General features: G+C 36.2%; 1 long non-coding RNA gene and 1 pseudogene across 1 annotated transcript; one reads left to right on the forward strand and one right to left on the reverse strand.

The window, feature by feature from the left end:
• The first annotated feature begins 1389 nt into the window (after positions 1–1389).
• Positions 1390–2487, forward strand: LOC127944323 (isocitrate dehydrogenase [NAD] subunit gamma, mitochondrial-like; annotated as a pseudogene).
• Positions 2488–10493: 8006 nt separating this feature from the next.
• On the reverse strand, positions 10494–12389 carry LOC127944835 (uncharacterized). The gene is made up of 2 exons (XR_008150463.1): positions 11951–12389; positions 10494–11192 (listed from the first exon to the last, which is right to left on the reverse strand). It is a non-coding gene; the product is annotated as an uncharacterized LOC127944835 (long non-coding RNA).
• Positions 12390–20618: the final 8229 nt, after the last annotated feature.

Genomic DNA, 20618 nt, shown 5'->3' on the forward strand with positions numbered 1-20618 from the left:
CCATCGAAACTTTTTTTTAATTCTTTAAATGTTCAAATAGGCATATATTTCTTTTCTGTGTAAAAAACAAAAAAAGGGCCATTCTGTGTTTTTTATTTTTGTGTGTGTGTGGTTAGTGGCATACGAATTGACGTCATGACTGCGCAACAAATAAAGATACCCATAAACGACACTAGAGCGCGCAAAAGTAAAAGTGTATGGTTCTGAAAGTTCATTCCTGTCCTCTTGAGTTTTGTGTCAGCTGTTTGTGGAAAAGCGCCGCGGGTTCGGACGGAGCGCACGGCGGTGATGATTATTTCCATTTGTTTGCTGACGCTGGAGCGGCAAGCTTACAACTCCATCCAAAATGTCAATGGCAGCTAGATCACCCCAAACAACGCAAGCATCCGCTTAAAATTTCAATCAACAAGTGTCAATCGCATTTAGTTTTCTTTGTGCAGAATATAGAAACCGATATTCCTAGTCAGATCGGGGAAAGGCGCAGTTACAGACTCGCTGTGCAGTGACGAGGTCTCTCTGTCTCACACGTGCTACAAGTTGCATCAATGCATTTATGGAGATATTTTAGACTTTACCTGAACATTCCATGCTATGTTTCAAATTATAAAACTGTTCAGACTGGGATATTTTTTTGAAGGACCAGTTAAAATGAACACTTCTTATCCAATTTTTATTTTCTCTTCTCTCATAATGACAGCTGAAAAGTCCTTTAGTGTGTTGCCAGAAGAAGAAGTCTCCATATACAGTTTGGGCTTAAGTCTTGGATGGTTTATGATAATGTTGACCCTGTTGCCCTACATTAGATGATTTATTTAATGAAAATTAATTGGACTCTTCCTTCTGACTAACAACAACTGTTTACGCCCTCTGATCCATCAACCCATCATGACCAGACTAGAGATATGCCGGTATCAAATTTTCATTTTGCAATTAATCGCTAATGCTTTTATCACGGCATACAGTATTATCACAGTATTGCAATTAAGTCTAAATAGTCATAATACAGTATAACAGGTTTAATAACTTTTTAACAAAAATAACTATGCAATAAAGCAATGCAGAAAAACATATAAAGTTAAAAGTTTTACACACAGATTAAAGTGCAAAAGAACTATAAAGACCAATAGGTATCATTTTACAATAAGACCTCATTAGTTAACCTTAGTTAATGCATTAACATTCACAATAAGCAATAGTTGCATTTGCTACCAAAGTTATGAATCTTTGTTACAAAAAAATACAACTCTTAGTCGATGTTAGCTCATTAAAGGACACAGTTGCAACTTTTGATTTTAACAACGTGTTATTAAATATTGGAATACCCAAGATTAATGAATGTTCAGAAGAATATTTCATTAGCAGTTAATGTTAACTAATAAATGGTGATGTTTTGGACCAGAACTGCTGAACTACGTCAGACAGCTTGTCAGGTTTGAAGATGAAGCTCTCTATAAACAGACTTCACCAGAAAACAATAAAGTAGCACTCATGTTTTTGTCATTTAACAATATTCACAAATTCTGCTGTGTGCCAGTGGATTTTGAGGTTGTCAGGGTGGATTCATCTGCTTCCTCTGAAGATGACATCAGTAATACTGTTAAGGCAATCAACTTATATTTTGGCCAGAAGTGACGGTTTAAAGTTAAAATGCCTTGATGATGGATTTGTTTCTTACATATCGTCTACATTTTGAATGGCCTGAGGGTGAGTAAGGTTTTAGCAAATTTTCATTTTTAGATGAAATATTCCTTTAAATTGCAGTTCATTCCTACTGTATAAAGTATAAATCAAGATTCTTTCACAGGTAACATAGAGACTAAACACAACCTTCCTCCATCTCGAAAATCCAGGAACAATTTGCTTCATTAAGATATCTTCGATGTTTTTTTTCTTTACTTGATTATCTGTTGTAAATCCAGAGTTTTTTTTTTTTATATGAATGGATTTAACTCTCATGCTCTTCCTGGAGTCTCAACCCGCCACAAAGACATTGATATTATCATCATTAGGGAGAATACAGAAGGAGAGTACAGCGTGTACAACAGTTACACTCATTCCTCAAGTTTAAATCTCATCTCTTCCGGGAATGTTCCCGAGGTGGTTGAGAGTCTGAAGATCATAATCCATGTGAAATCCCTGCAGATCGATGAGTATGCCTTTAACTTGGCCAGAAAGAAAGGTTGCCGCAAGGACACGGCAGTACATAACGCTAATATCACTTATTACTTAAAAATGACAATCTCTGCTTTACTTTCAGCCAAATCACCAGACAAAATCATGGTCTTATACTAGCATGTCTGCATATGTTGCTGAAATGTGTTATCCTATGGTACAAGGATTGTTTTTCCTGTGCCTCATAAGAAGCTTGGCGATGGTCTTTTCCTGCAGTGCTGTAAAGAGATGGCAGCTGGATGTCCTGAAATCACATTTGATAACATGAGCGTGGACAACAACACCATAGAAATAGTGAACTACACAAGTGGATGACAGACTACAGTCTTAAATGTGGGCTCATTAAGATTTATTTTAGAAGCTAAATCTTGTATTCAGCAAAGATGCATTAAAGTGATCAAAAGTGACAGTTAATAAAAGTATAATATTACAAAAGATTTCTATTTCAAAGAAATGCTGTTCTCTCAAAATTTCTACTCATCAAAAATCCTGAAACAAATGTATTTGTTTCCACAAAAACTTTACGCAGCACAACTGTTTTAACAGTGATAATACTAACAGATGTTTCTTCAGCTCCAAAGCGGCATGTGAGAATGATTTCTGAAGGATCATGTGACACTGAGGACTGAAATAATGAGTAATTCAGCTGTGCATCACAGGAATTGATTGAATTGACAAATAAAAAAATATTATTCTAGAAAACGCATGTAAAATGTTTAAATATTTCACTGACCTAAAAGATTTAACCTGTAGTGTATTTTGTTTCTATGTATTAAATGTTATAATATCTATTCATTTATTTTGGGTGTATTTGTATAGGGACATTATTAACACTGAAATAATAGTGTAATTTGCATCTTACTGTATGGCCATAGAAAAGGCTTTAAAAAGCAGAGATATAAAAAGCTATAATTACGCTATTAGACATTATAATAATGTGATAATATTTTACACTTTACTTGAAATCTTACTTCAAATAATGTATTATTAAAGTGTTTGTAATGCATTACATTAAATTGTAAATTTGAATGTATTACATGATCTAATGAAGAACTGCAACCACACTTATAATTCATTATACTAATGATGATCTTTGTTACACCTTTAGAAAGTATAATTCATTAAAACACATCACAAATTTCAGATGTTACAAGGAATCTGCAATGTTATTTAATATTATTAAAGAAAATATATAATGCAATGCATTATATGTTATACATTTACAATGCATTATAAAAAGGCCTTGAAATGTTACCAATATTTTAATATACGTTTTTGTTGGTGTAGCTAAGCACCATTAGATGTGATGCCTAATCTCTATGCAAATGTGGCGAGTAATGGGCAAGGACCACGCTGTTTTAGAGACCGCAAGAAAGAATAGAGTCATGTCAGTTGACAGGAGTTATGTCAGACATTAGAGGACATGAGATATTCTTTGTTTTTACATAGGCCACTAGGAACACTGGGGAAAGCATTGCTAACAAGAAAATTGCAAACCGTGCATGATCACACTGCTGGCCAGCTGCCTGATGCTGGATCAATTAAAGTGTGTGTGTGTGTGTGTGTGACTATTAATTCGATCATTTTCATTGAAGGTTTAACTATATTCAGGGTTTTGAATCCTCATTTCCTTCATGCATTATACATGAAACATAATTATAAGTAGAGTAGGACTGGAATTGTGCATTACATTCATGTCTTGTCTGTCTTTCCAGTTTTCTAGACTTCATGCATATGCCAGGATGATTCGAAAGGCCGTTCTGAAAACTATCTGTAACCCTGGTATCATACAATAGATGCTCATTATGTCGAGCAGCTATAAGAACTCAAGCCATTCACCTCACCTATAAGACAAACCAAATCAAATACTAATAATCCATACCCCCTTATCCACTTGAATACATCTGCAGTTTTACATATCCACATTTCCCCATGTCTCTATATCTGCTATCCCTGCAGTTGCAGACTGTTGACTTGAGAGGTCAGGGTACGACATCTGAAGTGGTCGCTCCATTATGCTTGAGATCCAGGGAGGAGGGAACAGATCTGAACTTCATTTCAGCAGGTTCTAGCTGCTCACACTCCTCTAGCTCATGGAAGTCACAGAAACTTGTGAAGCATGGTGAACTCTTCAATGAAAAGATGCTGAGACGGTAAAGATGTAGGTTAGTGTGTTGAAATGTATATTTTTCTGTTGTAATCTATAAATCTATGTGTCTAACTGTATAAATGTTACAGATGTTATTTATCTGTTTTGATCAAGCTGAGTTAAAGCCTAACCTGGACTGGTGTTTATTTTATTTCATACCCAACAGGTTCTGTATTGACGTTTCCATCTTTTTCATTTATTATATTTATATCAGTCAGTGCATGACAATAACTCATTAACTGATGATGCACTTTCATTAATGAATGTCTAACTATTACCTCATCAAACTTCATGTTCATGCCTCCTAAGACAAATTTTTGTTTCCCAATAGGTGGCACTAAAACGCTGCAATTCAGCTTCATCAAATTTGGATGCTTTTTGCAATCATTTATTTGTTGATTATAAAAAGTTATGAAAATTGACAGCATGGCATGTAGTGTTTGCTTTCAATTGGTTGTGTGCAGTGCAGTGAGCTACAGTGTTTTCTTTGTGATTTTCATAGAAAAATGAATTTATGTAAATTAAGCTTTTATTTGATTTAAAAATGTTGACATGCATATTTGAGTGTTTTCAAATTTGGTGGTCATCAGTTAGATTTTTAGCATCATAAATCCTGTATGAATGTTGAGTGTAAGGAAATCTGTCATCAGTGAATTAGGAAAACAAAAGTAAGAGGTTTAGGTACTTGCCCAAAACAAATGCCTGTGATTGTGATCGGTGTAAAGATTTTTGATCGTTGTCACATTACGATTATTATTAATAATAGATATTTTTTGAGGAAGTTTTTTTTTTCATCCAACCTTTTCTTTTCTTTTTTTCTCTTTTAATAATGATGCACAGAAAGGAAAATCATTCAAAGTTTGGCTGAACTAGTGAGTTCTGACAAGCAGAAACATTTGTTTTTGACCTGCAAGAGTTCAAACAATTGTGAGGAGGAGAAATAAAAAGATCGGATGAGAAAAAGACTCATCATAGCCGAAAAGGCTTTAAAGGAACTAATATCACCCTGTGGTTATTAAATCAATGTAAGCGTGCTCTCTTAATGAGCGAGCAATTGAGTGGAAAAAAGCCATCGTTTTTCATTGCTAGCGAGAGGGCGATGAAAAGGAAAGTGGTGGAATGTCAAAAAAACAGTGAATAGGAAGGAAAAATGATGCAGAAATAAAGAACAAAGACCTAAGCAGGGTTATATTGATTACAGTTTTTGTTGATCACACATGGATCCTCTTGAATGATTAAATGATTGGCAAAAATATCACATCAGGAGGGAGAGAGGGGCACGGGTGGGCTGTTACGACCACTTTGCTATTAATATCCAACGGAGTACTGAATTACCTGTAAAATAAAATGAGAAAAACAGCTTCAATATCTCAGCTCCAGCAGTGCGGAGAAAAACAGGCCGCCAATCAAACGGAAAAGGTCCAAGAGTAATTTTGCCGTCTGTAACAGACAGAAGAGGACTCTCCAAACAAAACAGTCGCTCTCTCAGTGTAGGAGTGCTGAGGATGGCAGTTTCATCACTCTTCCAAGAAGAAACACTTAAGATTGTTCTGTTTTCCTCCTTTCTTCTATCTGGAGCTTGGACATAAAAAGCAAACTGTCACAGAGAAGAAAATCAGGAATGTTTTGTAAAGGTGGTCAACTATTCAAGTTAGTCATCATAGTTAATATTATTTAAAGCAAAACAATGTTTTTTGTCAATGTTTAGCCGAAGAAACACTGAAAATATACTTTCGAAATGTCAAAGTAGACAAAAAAAAAGTAAAAACAAGATGTACCATAAAAACCATAGTACAGTAATGAACCTATTGATCTGTCCTTTACAGCTATACTTAATATATATATATATATATGTGATTCATGGTGTAAGCTGGCTTTGTTCACACTTACTGTCAAAAAACAGTATTTGTATTTTCGTTCCATGCCCTTTCCTCTTTTTTTCTCTCTCTTTTATCTCACTTCCACACCCCACATTTACATTAATGCAGCTGATTAATGTCATCAAAAACTGAAGAAGTCTTGACCTAAATGTTGCCAAAATGCAGGGCAGATGAATGCCCAGTGGAGCCAGTGATCACACTGTCTATTACTGCTCACGTACCCGCTCTGATTCTTTGATGTTGTCCTCTTCAAATATGCATTCACTCTATCTCTTCTTTCTTTTTTCCTCCCTCCACATACACATCTCTGCCCCTCTCGGTCTGTCCATCACGCTGCTCAGTGCAGGTTCTCTTAGGCTGTAGTAATTAGTGTAGACACCCGCTGCCCTCCTGAAGACCTGCAGTCATCCCAGATCGGCATCAGCAGCCGTGCGCAAGAGATCCAGCCTCGATGGAAACAACAGCAGGAGATGCTCAATTTCCCAGCAGGAACTTACAAGGGCCACTGCTTATTTCCATGGTAACATTGGGGCTGATTGCGAGCTTTCCAGTATTGCTGCAAGTTCTGTTTCACACCACACATGTAAGTAGCGTGTTAGTGAAGCAGAAGCATGCTTTCACACTACTGACAGCATTTCTGCTTCTGCACCTCTTTAGAATAAAGTGATTTCTGGATTACTGCTGAGGTTTTTTTTTTTTTTGGATAAAGTTGGATAAAATGTTATCAGGAGTGGTCCAATGAGAATTATGAAAAATTTGATCGTCTTAAAATCTACATTATGAGGAGTCATGTTTACTGTACGTCTTAAAGCTGCAGTAGGTAACTTTTGTAAAAATATATTCTTTACATATTTGTTAAACCTGTCATTATGTCCTGACAGTAGAATATGAGACAGATAATCTGTGAAAAAATCAAGCTCCTCTGGCTCCTCCCAGTGGTCCTATTGCCATTTGCAGTTACTGACCGCTCCCGGTAAAAATCAACCAATCAGAGCTGCGGTCCGTAACTTTGTTTGTGTTCAGAATGTAGAAAAATGTATATAATAAGCGAGTACACCATGAATCCATTTTCCAAACCGTGTTTTTAGCTTGTCCTGAATCACTAGGGTGCACCTATAATAAGTGTAGATTTAAATTATGATTTAAATTATGTTCAAATTATTTATCAGGTAGAAATTGCTGAAGATTTGTCAGCCAAATATATATATATATATATATATATATATATATATATATATATATATATATATATATATATATATATATATATATAGCTTTAAGTATTATTATGACTTATAAAATATAATAAAATTAAAATTATTTTCCTGGAAATAAAGGTTAAAAGCACCTTTGTCATTGCAACAAAAGTAGCAAAAATATTTGATATATCTTTGAATATTGTTTTGGATAACCACTGTTCTAGATTCAGTCAGATTTACTAAATGTAAAATGTTAGTTAAGAACTTGGATCAATGGATTATTTTAAATAGATGAGTAGTGCAGTCCATTATTTATAAGACCCTATATTGCATACCATTACATTGACAAATGACTTTACAGAGAAATAGAGCATTTATTTTATTTTTTTTCATGTGCAATGTGTGACAAAAATAAGTTTGGTACTGAAACCCTATTTGTCACGCAATCCCTTTAAGGCAAGACATTAAAGCAGCCATTTAATTTCAGCTGTTTCCATTAATGCAAATACAGCTCCTATACCCTTGAATTTTAAAATACTGAAACCTCAAAAACATATTTAAAATCAGGAATAAAATGTGGTAAAATGGCGTCATCATTTTGATTTTTTTTTTTTTTTTATCAACTTTTTTTTTATATATATATTAATAAAACAACATTCATCCAAACCAAGAAACAAACAGGGAAGGGGGAGCAACAGGCACATTATCAATAATTTACAACTTAAAAAAAAGAGGGGAAAAAAATTACATGGACATTCCTTTACATATTCCAAAATGTCAGAAGAAAAACATTGCCATGCATCTATAGTCCCAGGGTTAGCTCCGTTAATTCATGCCGTTGTACATTCACATTAGCTTGAAACAGTGATAGTGTATTTAGCACCTTCCATTCATTAGGATTCCTCTGTCACATGGGCAGTGTGAATAAGTGTTAATATTAGAATAAACTTGTTCATTTTGCTTGAGTTGTGAAACAGGCCTTACAGTAAGATCTGCTACATAAGAACATTGCATTGTCTGTGTGCTTTCATTTTAGCATCTTATGTTGTCCTGTTCCTCAGTGCCAAACAGCTGCTGTTTTTCCAATCTCCCCCCACCCCTCCTTCCACGGCTTCCTCTCTTTCCCACTCTCTCTAAGAATGTCCGCCACCATCTGTCCGTTTTTCCACACCGTTCCTCTGTCCACTTCATCAGCCTCACCAGGTGCACTGCTCTTATAATCCAACGGCTGGAAACAGATTTGAGCCTCGCTGAACCTACAGACGTGCGATCTGTGACTCAATCGCTCATGCTCTCATTCACAGATGACCGCATCCACCTGACAGCGCTTCTGTTTAGCATTTGTTTAATGGAAACGGTTCGTGTTTTAATGAAGAGTTTAAGCATTTTTCAAGATCCAGCCTATTATTTAAAAGGAAGGAACTCTTGACTGTGCGTGCGAGTGTTTCGTGTAATGAAAGATGTTGTGGATCATTAGTTGGGTCAGATATCAGCGGCTGTAGTTTCATACTGGCAGCTGTGTGCTGACACCTGTCCAACCACATCACTACAGGGCAGCACAACAGACAGAGTGAGAAACAATGAACGACAGACAGAATATATCAGAAGCGACCATTAAAACAGAGCAAGAAAGTAGATTCAAAAAGCAAGAACTGAGTGAAAAATAGATGCATGATGCCACTGGAATGTGTGATCATCTCTAAACATATATTTGCCAGACATCTCAGAGTTACATCACTGTGAATGCTGTGCTCACCACGTGCATGTACTGTATGTGGGCAATGCATGTGTTTAGAGTTACCAGGGTGTCTTAGGTAAACAGGGTGCATTGGCCTTTACGGCAGTCTCTGACCTCAGCAGGTCAATCTCCCATTATTTTGAATAAGTGCACCTTTATACAAACTTTTTTCTGGTCCTCAGATTTAACTGGCTATGCTGCTTTCCAAGAGTGCTGATATAACAACCTAACAACAGCACTTGGACTGTTCACTGTTTGTGTGACTATGCTTGTCTGTGTTGGTGTCTGTCTGTTTTTAGTGACTCTGTCTGCAGGTGGCAACGCGTGAATGCCTTTATGAATTATTATAATTATTGCTCAAAACACTAATTGATTTAGGGGTTAAACAAATGACTGCCTTTCTGAGCGATTTGTTCAATAATTTACTCAACTGATTTATTCAAAAACATCGGTTCGTTCAGGAATCAAATAAGTGACTGCCTTACAGAGCTATTTATTCAATCATTTACTCAACCAATTCATTCAAAACGCTGAATTATCCAGGAGCTAAACAAGTGACTGGCTTTTTTGAGTAATTCTTACTCAATTATTTACTCAATTATTTACTTTAATCAAAATTTGATTCATTCAAGAAAAAACAAGCAACTGTCTTCCTGATTGATTCATTCAAACATTTACTCAACAATTGTTTTTTTCAAAACCATTGAATGTTGACGAAAAAAGACAAATGTCTTTAAAATGTAAGTTACAGAATATTAACTTCTTGTCTGTTGTTGTATAAAATAACACACACATGCACACACACTTGCAGAGATTTGCTTCCTTGTTTGTTTTCCACTAATAAACAGGAAGTACTAATATTACAATATCCACTGCGTTAATCTCCCTCCTCACCATATGACATTTCCTCACATTGATTCCTCTATCCATATTTGTCTATCCTCATCTGTAGTCTGTTCTCTCTTGTATTCTTCCATTCTGCACATTCCCCGAGTCTCACCCAAAGACATCTTCTTCCTCTCAGACCATCTCTTGACCTCAAAGGACCTGCTTTTCCCCACGCAGCCTCTTCATTCATGTGCTTGCAGACAGGATATCGACTGCTCCAGTCGCCTGTCTGAATCTGTGTTTGGCACCACTGCTTAACCCTTTAGAACCTAAGGCTAAAATTGGCCGTTTTCACTCATTTTGGTTTATTGAGTATAAAATTATAACATAATGTGGTATCTTCAAGTGTAAGGTGTCATTTTTTTCAGAAAAAAATAGGCTTTCAGGAAATTACAGTTATTGTACATTATTTAGTGTAATGAGTTAGTAAATAGAATTAAAATAGACAAAAAAATTAAAAACGGGAAGAAATTGTACTGGTTTTTATTTAGAAAAAATCTGAAAACTCATGATCGAAAGAATCTAATGCCTCAATCTTGAAAAAGGAACTATAATACATATATACAAGTATTTTTGAGACACTGGATTGCACGGTTTTCACTCAGGAGCCATTTGTGGTACTCCAGTTCTCCAGGCGTTTTTGGATCCTTCAATCCAGTCATTTAAATGTGGGGCTCTCTGAAGCAGTTCCTGTCTACAGGACTGCAAGCATAGTCCCACATCACATTCCTGGCATGTCCATGGGGTGCTCCTTTTGCATCGTATGCAACTTTGTGAAAGGTCTTGAGTATCACTCACAGGAACAGGCAGATGATCGCATCTCTCTCTCAGCCGGCCATCCAGGGGAACATCTGTGAGCGGAGCAGCTAGCAGCTCCTGAAAGTTTTGCCGTGTCATGAGCTTATCATGGTGGATGGCACACAGCTCTTTGTGTAAAATGAAGCTGTTGGTCACTGCAATATCTAGGAAATGCTGGAAAATGGTCACATACGACTTGTTTTATGGGGCACCGACTTTGTTCTGAGCATCTTGTTGGAGGTGTCAAGTCCCCCCATGTACTTATTATACAGCTACAGCTGCGACCACGGCCCCGGCCCCTCTGAGATGGTGTTGTGTTCGATGTAGATGGCCCATTTGCTTCTTCGTAGATAACTGGAGAAGCCACACTAAAAAAAGAAGCAACATGTGTTACAAACTCACTATATATGTACATAAAAATACTTTTTTATTATGAAGCAATTTATTAGTAAGAAAATTTGTAAAAAAAATAAAAATAAATATATAATAAATAACTATAATAATACAATAAAATAATAAAAATAAACCCTGCAGTTACTTACACACATTTGCATACACACAATCACACATACATACATGCACCTACTCACACACACATATACAGATATAGACATAAATGTATGCATGCACAGTCACGCATGCACGTACGTACACACACATCATAGACTGTATAAGACACACACATGCACACATACACAAACAGATACATGTGCACACAGATACACACAAACAGATATACACATAAACAAACACACAGATATACAAATGCACACATTAGCAGTAGCACACACAAACTTATGCACACATGCATGCACACAAACATACATATACACATGCACGCACACATTCGCATACACACACACGCACCTTTACTTACACACACACACACACACACACACACGCACGCACACATACTTGCACACACACACACAGATATGTCCATGCACTTACATACACACAGAAAATTATGTATGCATGCACACGCACCCATAGACATAACGCTAACGGTACATGAGCAAATATGAACGCATGCATGCACATGCGCGCTTACAAATGTTTGCAACGCACATTTTATTCATTTCTCATCGATTAATCAGCAAGAAACAAATAAATAAGCTTCACTTACCAATCCACGACTGGATCAAAGCCAGCAGCATACGCCTCAACATCTGAATACAGACTCCGGATCCGATGAATCATGTTCAGCCTCTTCCCAGGTGTCATCAGAGATCAAATCAATCGCCTCCTCTCATGTAAAACCTTTTTTCGCCATGTTTTTTGTTCGTTTTTGTTTATATTTCACACTGTCAAACTTTCAAACCTGCTGCGCTCTGTATCTCCCGCTTCAACTCCGCCCTTCCCCCTCTCCCCGAAAGCTGCTGTGATTTGCTGCTGGAAAGCATGCAGTTATCGTATTAAGCTGTATATTGTCTTAAAGCGCAAGATGTCTTCTATCAGACGCAATTTGATTTTTTTTCATAGTGCAAACGGTTGCTGAGTTATGAAAACATTAATACCGCATGGTAAATTGTGTCGGCGCCGACACGTTCGGTTTTAAAGGGTTAAACAAAACCAGGCAGACAGTAATAAACAAGGCTTTCATTATTTTCTGAAAACTAATAGCTGATTTAATGTCTCCATGGTAAAAGAAGAAGCAATGATCAACAAAGTTCACTCAGTTTTTCGAAGCTTCAGGGAATGTTTTGGTTCAAAGGAATTAAATGTTATTGAATTACACATGGAACAAAACAAATCCGTCCATCCACACCTCTCCTCTCCTCCTCTTTCTCTTTGTTGTCTTTTATCCCTTTCTGTTTTAACACATCATGTTATGAGATTTTGACTTTCTGGTAAAATAATAATAATAAAGTGATCCTTGAAGATTGCGAATGATTTAATATGCGTTTTTTGGCTTGTTTTGTGCTTAAGCATTCTTTGCTTTGAAATATTAAAATGATTATCACATATTACAGTCCTGGCAATAATAGTATCTAAACGAATAGTTTAAATTAGCAGGGCTGCTAAATGCTTGAATCTGATTGGTCGACGAACATTCTAAGGTGTTAAATTTAACTTTTTATCTGGAAACACATAACTAAAGTAGTTCCAGGCAGGTCTTGACTGCATTACAGTTCAGTATCAAGAGATTTCAGTTATTTCTAAGGTCTTTACGGCAAAAGAATTTACACTCACAAAAACAATTACCAAGCCAATAAATCTAACCAATAATAGGATAAAAAAGGCCAATTTCCATGTTTTTCCTGCCAAGATTACGTTTTATTTTTGACTGAACATATGCTTTCCTTCTCCTGTGCTCTCATACAAACAAACACACAAATATTAAAGATGGAAACATATTGAAACATACACAGCAGGACTTATTGTGAGCAATGCCCCATGACTTTATCAATAAAATATGTTTGCAGCTGTAAAGCTACATGACATTTCTTAATAGAGAGTTAATTACATCACTATTCTTGGAGCGATTAAACTCACAGTTTCACTATTAGTTATGCTGCTGCCGAACACTATTGAGAGATGGACACACTCATCTATCTATCCATCCATCCACCAATCTATCTGTGGATTCCTATCTTTCCCACTCTAAAAATGTTTATCACCATATGTCCATTTCATGGCCAGGTATATTGCTTTTTTAATCCTACAACTGGAAACAGACTTGGGTCTCAGTAAACCTGCAAAGTATAATATGGCTAAAAAAAATCTGTATCTTCATAACATTCATTTCTGCATTTCCATTGATTCTGTTCTGCATGGACACTTCACCCCAGGTGCCCTCGATTGAGCTTCCTCCACATGTATCCTTCCATGTCTCACTTCACAACAGCAGTTGCCCTGACAACATAATTACAGATTATCAAGATGAATGCAGAGGGGAGTCCTTCATAAAGCTTTTACTATCTACTAGAGAAATACATCATGGCCTACTCACACAATGATGTAAGCCCCGGATAAAGGCTGTCAAGTGCAAATACAAAAATCTGTAGTTCAGACTGATAGTAAATAGGATGCAACAGACAGAAGGAAATTGGAGACAGAAACGCCAAACTGCCTTAATGAGGCACTTTTAATGCTTGTGACGACCTAGTCACAAATAACTCGATAAAAACAAAACTCCTCATGGAGAGAGTCATTTGGTTAAGTCCAGCGAGATATGCAAGGAACGGGATGATTAGCATGGGCCCTCACCCACACGTATGCTAATGATGCTAACTGAATGCCAATTAATTAGCCATATCAGCTGAAATTAACTCCACACTTGCCTTCCAGAAAACAAAAGGGTCTTTATCCCCCCTTCTCCAAAAATGTCTTATCAAAAGCCTGAAGGTGTGCACTATGCTTATAAATGTTGGTTTTACTCCTCAGCATTTTTTTTTAATTCAGCGACGTTCGTGATAAAAGTGGTGTTGAAAGAAACCTGAGATGCATCAGAATGGATTCTCCTGGGTTTAGGAGTGTCCTCCTTTACTGCCTTCTCCATTCATCATAATCACCTCTCTCTCACCTCTCCTTCTCTTTTTGCCATGATACTCTTTATGTTTTCCACGGTTCATGCACCTGCAGCGTTAGCCATCTGTTTTTTATACCATTCGGCTCATTTCCATGAAGTCCTTGTGGACAACTGTATTCCCCTCATCGTTACATCTTCCCTACGTGAGACTGCAACAAACAACTTCAACAGTGACAGTATTGTCTAAGCTTTTAACCACACATTTAGCTATATTTTCAATATCTTTCATTGTGGATTCTACAAATGCAACATGACAACATATGCCAGAATCCATACTGTACATTTCTGCCATAATGAAACACCTGTCAAGAACATCCACTGTGATGCACACACTCTGTTTAATTAATTTCCGTGTTGGTCCATGCTGGTTAGTGCTGATCTAGCTGTTGGCAACACTTAAAAACCGTATGTATCTTTTTCTTCATGAAAAAAAATGGGAAAAAAGGAGACATTTTTCTTGTCCATATAATAAAAGTAAATTGTGTAAAGTGTTGTTTAGAAACCATTGCTCTTCGAAATATCTCTTTTTGTGTTCCACAGAAGGAAAGTCATACAGGTTTGGAACATAAGGGTGAGTAAATGATAACAGAAAACTAACTCCTTAAAAAGCCCAATGGTAACAGCATCATAGTAGTATCCAAAAGACAACATAAGCTAATGTCCAACAATGGGTAGATCCAAGAGGCCAAAGCTATACAGCATGCAGGAATTAGGAGCCCCTCTCTCAATGCATGGGCAGCTGGGTGAATGTTCTGGCCCTTCTTCAGTATTGACCCAACTGCAGTGTCATATACTCTCAGACTGGCCTTGGTAAAAACTGCTTCTGCAATTCCCACAGCACTAACTGGGGAAAACAGCATAAGTTATCTGGGGAGAGAAGAAAAATGGCCAAATGTGCAACCATTGTAATGAGCCTATTGTGAGGTGTTGAGAGAATAGCACAGATGACAGTCTGAGGAGGATCGATCTGATGTAATTGTTCACTTACACTCCGCTCCTTTTAATTAAGCTACATATAACGATTAATCAAAGCATGACTAATGCACCAAACTGAGAGCTGCTCTGGGATACGTATATCCGTCTTTCATCAAAGAACAGGAAAGTGGTGTGTGTGAAATATGTGTGTAGTGGCAGAGAAGGTTTGAAAGGATAGGAGGAAAGCTAGAGGACATAAAGGATATCAGTTGATGTGCTAGAGACTGCACTGTTTCCTGTGGATTTTGTAACCACGTGAAACATTACTGGTATGACTGAGCAAAAGATAGTAGGGTCAATGACAAATAAAAGAGTACACCATGAAGGAAAGAAATATCTAGCTGAAAGCAAATTTCATTCTAACATTCTTATATATTTACTATTTGTATTCATTGTGCTTTAAAAAGCTGGTATTAAAAAAAAACATTTACACAATTTTTAAGAAATGTGCTATTTTATAAATAAAATAAAGAGTTTTGGGGAAATCATATAAAGAGATATTTAAAAAATAACATGCATAAAAACAAGTGTATTTAATCAGTATATGTATAATTTGCATACATATGAATGAATTAACAACACGTTATTAATCTGTTGATTTGAATAAACTGACAGATCCAAACAAAAGTATTAGTCACATCATCGACATGTCAAAAATAAAACAAAACAAAAACATAGGAACAAAGGAAGCATTTATTTGATTACAAAAATAATAAAAACTATCATATTGTAAAATATTATTACAATTAAAAATAAAAGTAATCTATGTTAGCAAAGCTGAATATTCAGCAGTCATTACTCCAGTCTTCAGGGTCACATGATCCTTCAGAAATCATAATAATATGCTGAAGAAACATTTATTATTGTTATTATCAATGCTGAAAACTGTTGTACTGCTTACATTTTTATGCTTACATAAACCATGATACATGTTTTTCAGGATTCGAACAGAAAGAACAACATTTATTTGAAATAAAAATCTTTTGTAACATTATTATTTAATTACATTATATGTTTTTACTGTCATGTTTGATTAATTAGTTTGATTAATAAATGCGTCCTTGTTTAATTAAAGGTATTGATTTCTTTTCTTTTCTTTCTTACTGACGTGAAACGTTTGAGGTGTAGAGCATGTATACGTATGTTTCTGCTTTTCTCTATAAAACAGAATTTTATACAATGCCCGAATCTTTATTCACATTCACTAGATGTCATGAATTTATAATGTTTAATTTGATATAACTTGATGTTTCAGAACATCAGTTCAGACATGAATGTGTGTAACATAGTTTGTTTTAAATGAAATGTCCAGTAAGAGGCTTGATAGCTGTAGCCTCCAGTTGGATTTGTGATAGGCGTCTAACTTGGCACCCAACTCTAGGATCCCGATCCAAGTGTTTTTCTCCCCCTCATTCCTTCTTCAAAGGATTCAGAACTTAATCAGATGCACTTGCTGTAATCCAGATCCAGATGCAGTCATCCCTTCTCTCTGTCAATCAGACCTTGTTTTTGTAGTTACATGTGTGAACTCAATTTATACATTATAACCGCAAACCCTGAATTTGCATCGTGACGTATGCAACCCCATAACTGAATTTTTCACCCTAATGTACTCAGTATATATTACAGGACACTGCTCACAACCACCATTGTTCTTATGATTAGATAGTTGTTCATGTGTGATTTAAATAGTGGTGGGATCCATAGTCATTTACTATGTGAGGATTTGAGTAATTGAAGATTATGAAATAGCCCTATGTCATGTGAATTATTCTATGATAAAACACTCTCTCTCTCTCACACACACACACACACACACTACAGCTCAGTAATGGGTTATACATATATGCAAGGCTTGGGGATCTGTACTCACCCAAGAGGAATCTGTTATTGCTCAACAGTTTCTCTTTCATAGCTTAGAGGACTTGATGGTATTCCCAGCTTTGCACAAGCATGGTCAAAGATGTGTCTAATAGGAGAAAAATAAACACAAATGAAGCTACTATAGAGTTTTTATGTGGATACTACAGATTTTTTTTTTTTTTTATATGGTTCAAGTAAAATTAGCCATCACAACACAATGAAATGTACAATATGTAAAAAAAGAAACTCATATGGACTGTATTACTAAATTATTAGTATTTTTTAGAGATTAAGCGTAATATGCAGTATTTAGTATCTTTGATATACTATTATAGTTTTTGTTGTGAGCTTTTTGTCATGTTTATTTGTTTTTTATTTGTCTATAGTTCTTATTAAGTTTTAATTTTAATTTATTTAGTTGATGTTACTTCAACTTAAACTAAACAAAAACTAGAAAATATTGCCTTGGCAACTATCTGAAATAAAATAAATGTAAAAATGTTTTTCCCCCAAACAAATGGTTTGATGACAAGTCTAAATGTAAAACTGGTCATTAAATATCTAATCATTTTAAATAAATACATTTTTATTCATTGTTAGGAGACACATTGGGTATTTTTGTCAGGATAATCTGAGGAGACTCTATTTGATTTCATTCAATTTCAATTAGTAGAAAAGGCTTAATGAACTGTTAATGCTTCATTTATTGTAAAGCTCAACAGTCCTTATTTTGTTGTTTCTTTTTTGGTCAGTGGTGAAAAAGTAAGACTGGGGTAATGAAAAATGGATGTCAAAATATAACCGCTGAAAGGCATTGTTTGGGAAATATAAAGGGACAAATATAGAAGGTCAGGGAAACAGAATGCAGAATTATAAGATATGAAGACCAAAAATAGATTTTCTTGTTTTTCACCTTTCTCTCAGCTCATGTTTGTTTGGTTGTCTGACTGAGCCTTTCTTCTAACTCCATGGGTTCTCAAACTAAGATCACGAAAACCTGGAACAAATCTGGTCCTTGATGAACCCCTAGGCTTTCACACCCCAACCAAGTATCTAAAACCCAAAAGGTAGCCTCCAGCATAGCATCTACAAGGACGCATGGGAGTTTGGGCTAGATCCTAGAATGAGAGGAAGTTTTGATCCAAGTTTATTATAAAGACACATAAGTCCCCTCCTAAAGAATATGTCGCCTTCGGAGAATCATCTCTAATACTTTGTCCATATGTGCACCAAATGCTCCACAATAGCGAACACACCAACACACCAAGTGTCATAATAAAGAGCTGATATACCTCAGTCTCACCTCTGACCACTGGCTTATAATTCTGATCACATGGTGAGACTGCAGCAAGATGGTGGACAGCAGAATGCAAGCCAATATGAAACACAATTGACAGAGAATTTAAATAAATACTTTCAGACTATAGCCAAAATGTAACTACAGGATAATCTGTTCAACGGTCCGCTCACACCAAGAATGATAACTATAAAGATTACAAGAACTCTACAACAAAACTGTCATCCACATCAATGGACTATGATGTTCAGTTTATTATGAGCATATGTTACAGTTTTCTCATCCTTGCAAGTTTGAACTCTTCAAAGTCAGTGGAGTCTGATTGGCTGTCAATGTTTTTATTTGATTTATCATCACCAAAAACAGTTTTGAATGTGATTCCAGTATCGTTCCTCTGTTTTGTTGATGTTATAGATGTGGCTGTTATCATTCTTGGTGTGAACGTGTCATAACTCCCATGTTAATTTGAGTTCATGTACTAATCAGCTGACCTGCCACTCACACTGGCCCATCGCAGATTCAATTCAGTTGGGTATGTTTTTAGATGCACTAGTTCAATCCTGTTTCAGACTCTGAAAATTTTGTACATATGATCAAAATATATTTTATCCGATTCATGTATTGGTTTACATGTGCATTAGGTGTATTCTGAACAAAATTTCAGCACATATGCATTGCTCAGTCGCCATGTTTGTAAATGGAGAGAGCCACTGTAAAAATGTCACCAGAGCTACTGCAGATGTAAATGCTTTTTTTCGCATTGATGACTAAAAAAAACTGTCAGGTGTTTTAAGTAAATATGAAGCAAATATTAAATCTCTTTCATGTATTGGTTCATTAGACGTATAAAAACATATGGAACAAATCACTGCATTTGCACAGTTATTAGTTATTGTTGTATCAAAGCTTTTGAGAAAGTATTCAAATTTAAGAATTTAGATTGGTCAATTTGCTGTTCTGCCGCCTTTGATGTCTCAGCAAGAGTGTAGGGCTCTAAATTTAAGTCATTGAGCATGATTGGCCAGAGCTGAACCCACATGAGGAGCAAACAGGGCAGAAATCTAATCACATACTGTTAGGGGTTTCTCTGCCAGCATTGCACTGAATGGGAACATAGACCTGCTTGGTTGAGACAAGTTGTAATAGGTTTGATAATTGATTTGGCCTGTGGAAGGAAAGTTTCACAAAACTTCAATTCACTCGCTCTGACATACACTTTAAGTAATGTAGCATTCTCCCTCTCTCAGTGCCGCTAGTGTGTGCGCAGACACTCACGCTGCCTCTGCAGTGAAAATGAACAGACTCTTTCACTCCACCTCTGTCTCTCTGTGAGAGCAAAACAACTGCACAGAGGCTCATTGCTAAGAAAACCATGAATCAGCTCTGTAGATCTATTCCATTAACCCAATTAATTACTTTTAAACATACCAATCAGTCCCACTCTTTCTTCTTCTTTGTCCATCCATCTGTTTAATCTATCTATCCATTGTTCTGTCATCAGGAAAAAAAATATTAGGCAGGACGGGGAGAGCTTGAAAAGGGGAAAGGGATTTATGTGTTTTTTTAATGTTTTGGCTGACTCAAGCACTGGGGCTGACTGCTGAGGATGGAGTTCAGCGCTCATTCGAACTGTGGAGAAAAGGGAGACGGTCATTTGCTCAAACTTTAATTTTATCCCTTTCAGAGGAGCAGGTGTTTGAAATGCTCGGAGGCTGAACACTGTCATGTTTATGTATTCAGTGTGTGTGTGAAATCTCTTCCATGTTTTAATCAGTCCTTTAATGTGATTAATTTCATTGTATAATGAGCCTGTCAGGTCTAATTTCGTCCTCCTTCAGGGAAAACAAAAACATGGGATTTCTTGTTCTGTGCTGTTTTTTTCACCCACATATATTATGAAGATGGATGAAGAGTGCTGAGTTTCTAAGTCATCATTCACTCCTGTAAATGATGAACTTCTGTTCACTGCTCTGTGTGTGTACACTTCGGATGGGTTAACTGCAGAGCTCAAATTCTGAGTGTGGGTCACCATACTTGGCTGAATGTCACTTTCACTTCACTAAATCTGGAATAGGATTTACAAGTCCAAGAAACAGAATAATAAAAAAAAGATTTATACAATGAGAG

Source organism: Carassius gibelio, chromosome A23 (genome assembly GCF_023724105.1).
Source record: "Carassius gibelio isolate Cgi1373 ecotype wild population from Czech Republic chromosome A23, carGib1.2-hapl.c, whole genome shotgun sequence".
Lineage (NCBI taxonomy): Eukaryota > Metazoa > Chordata > Actinopteri > Cypriniformes > Cyprinidae > Carassius > Carassius gibelio.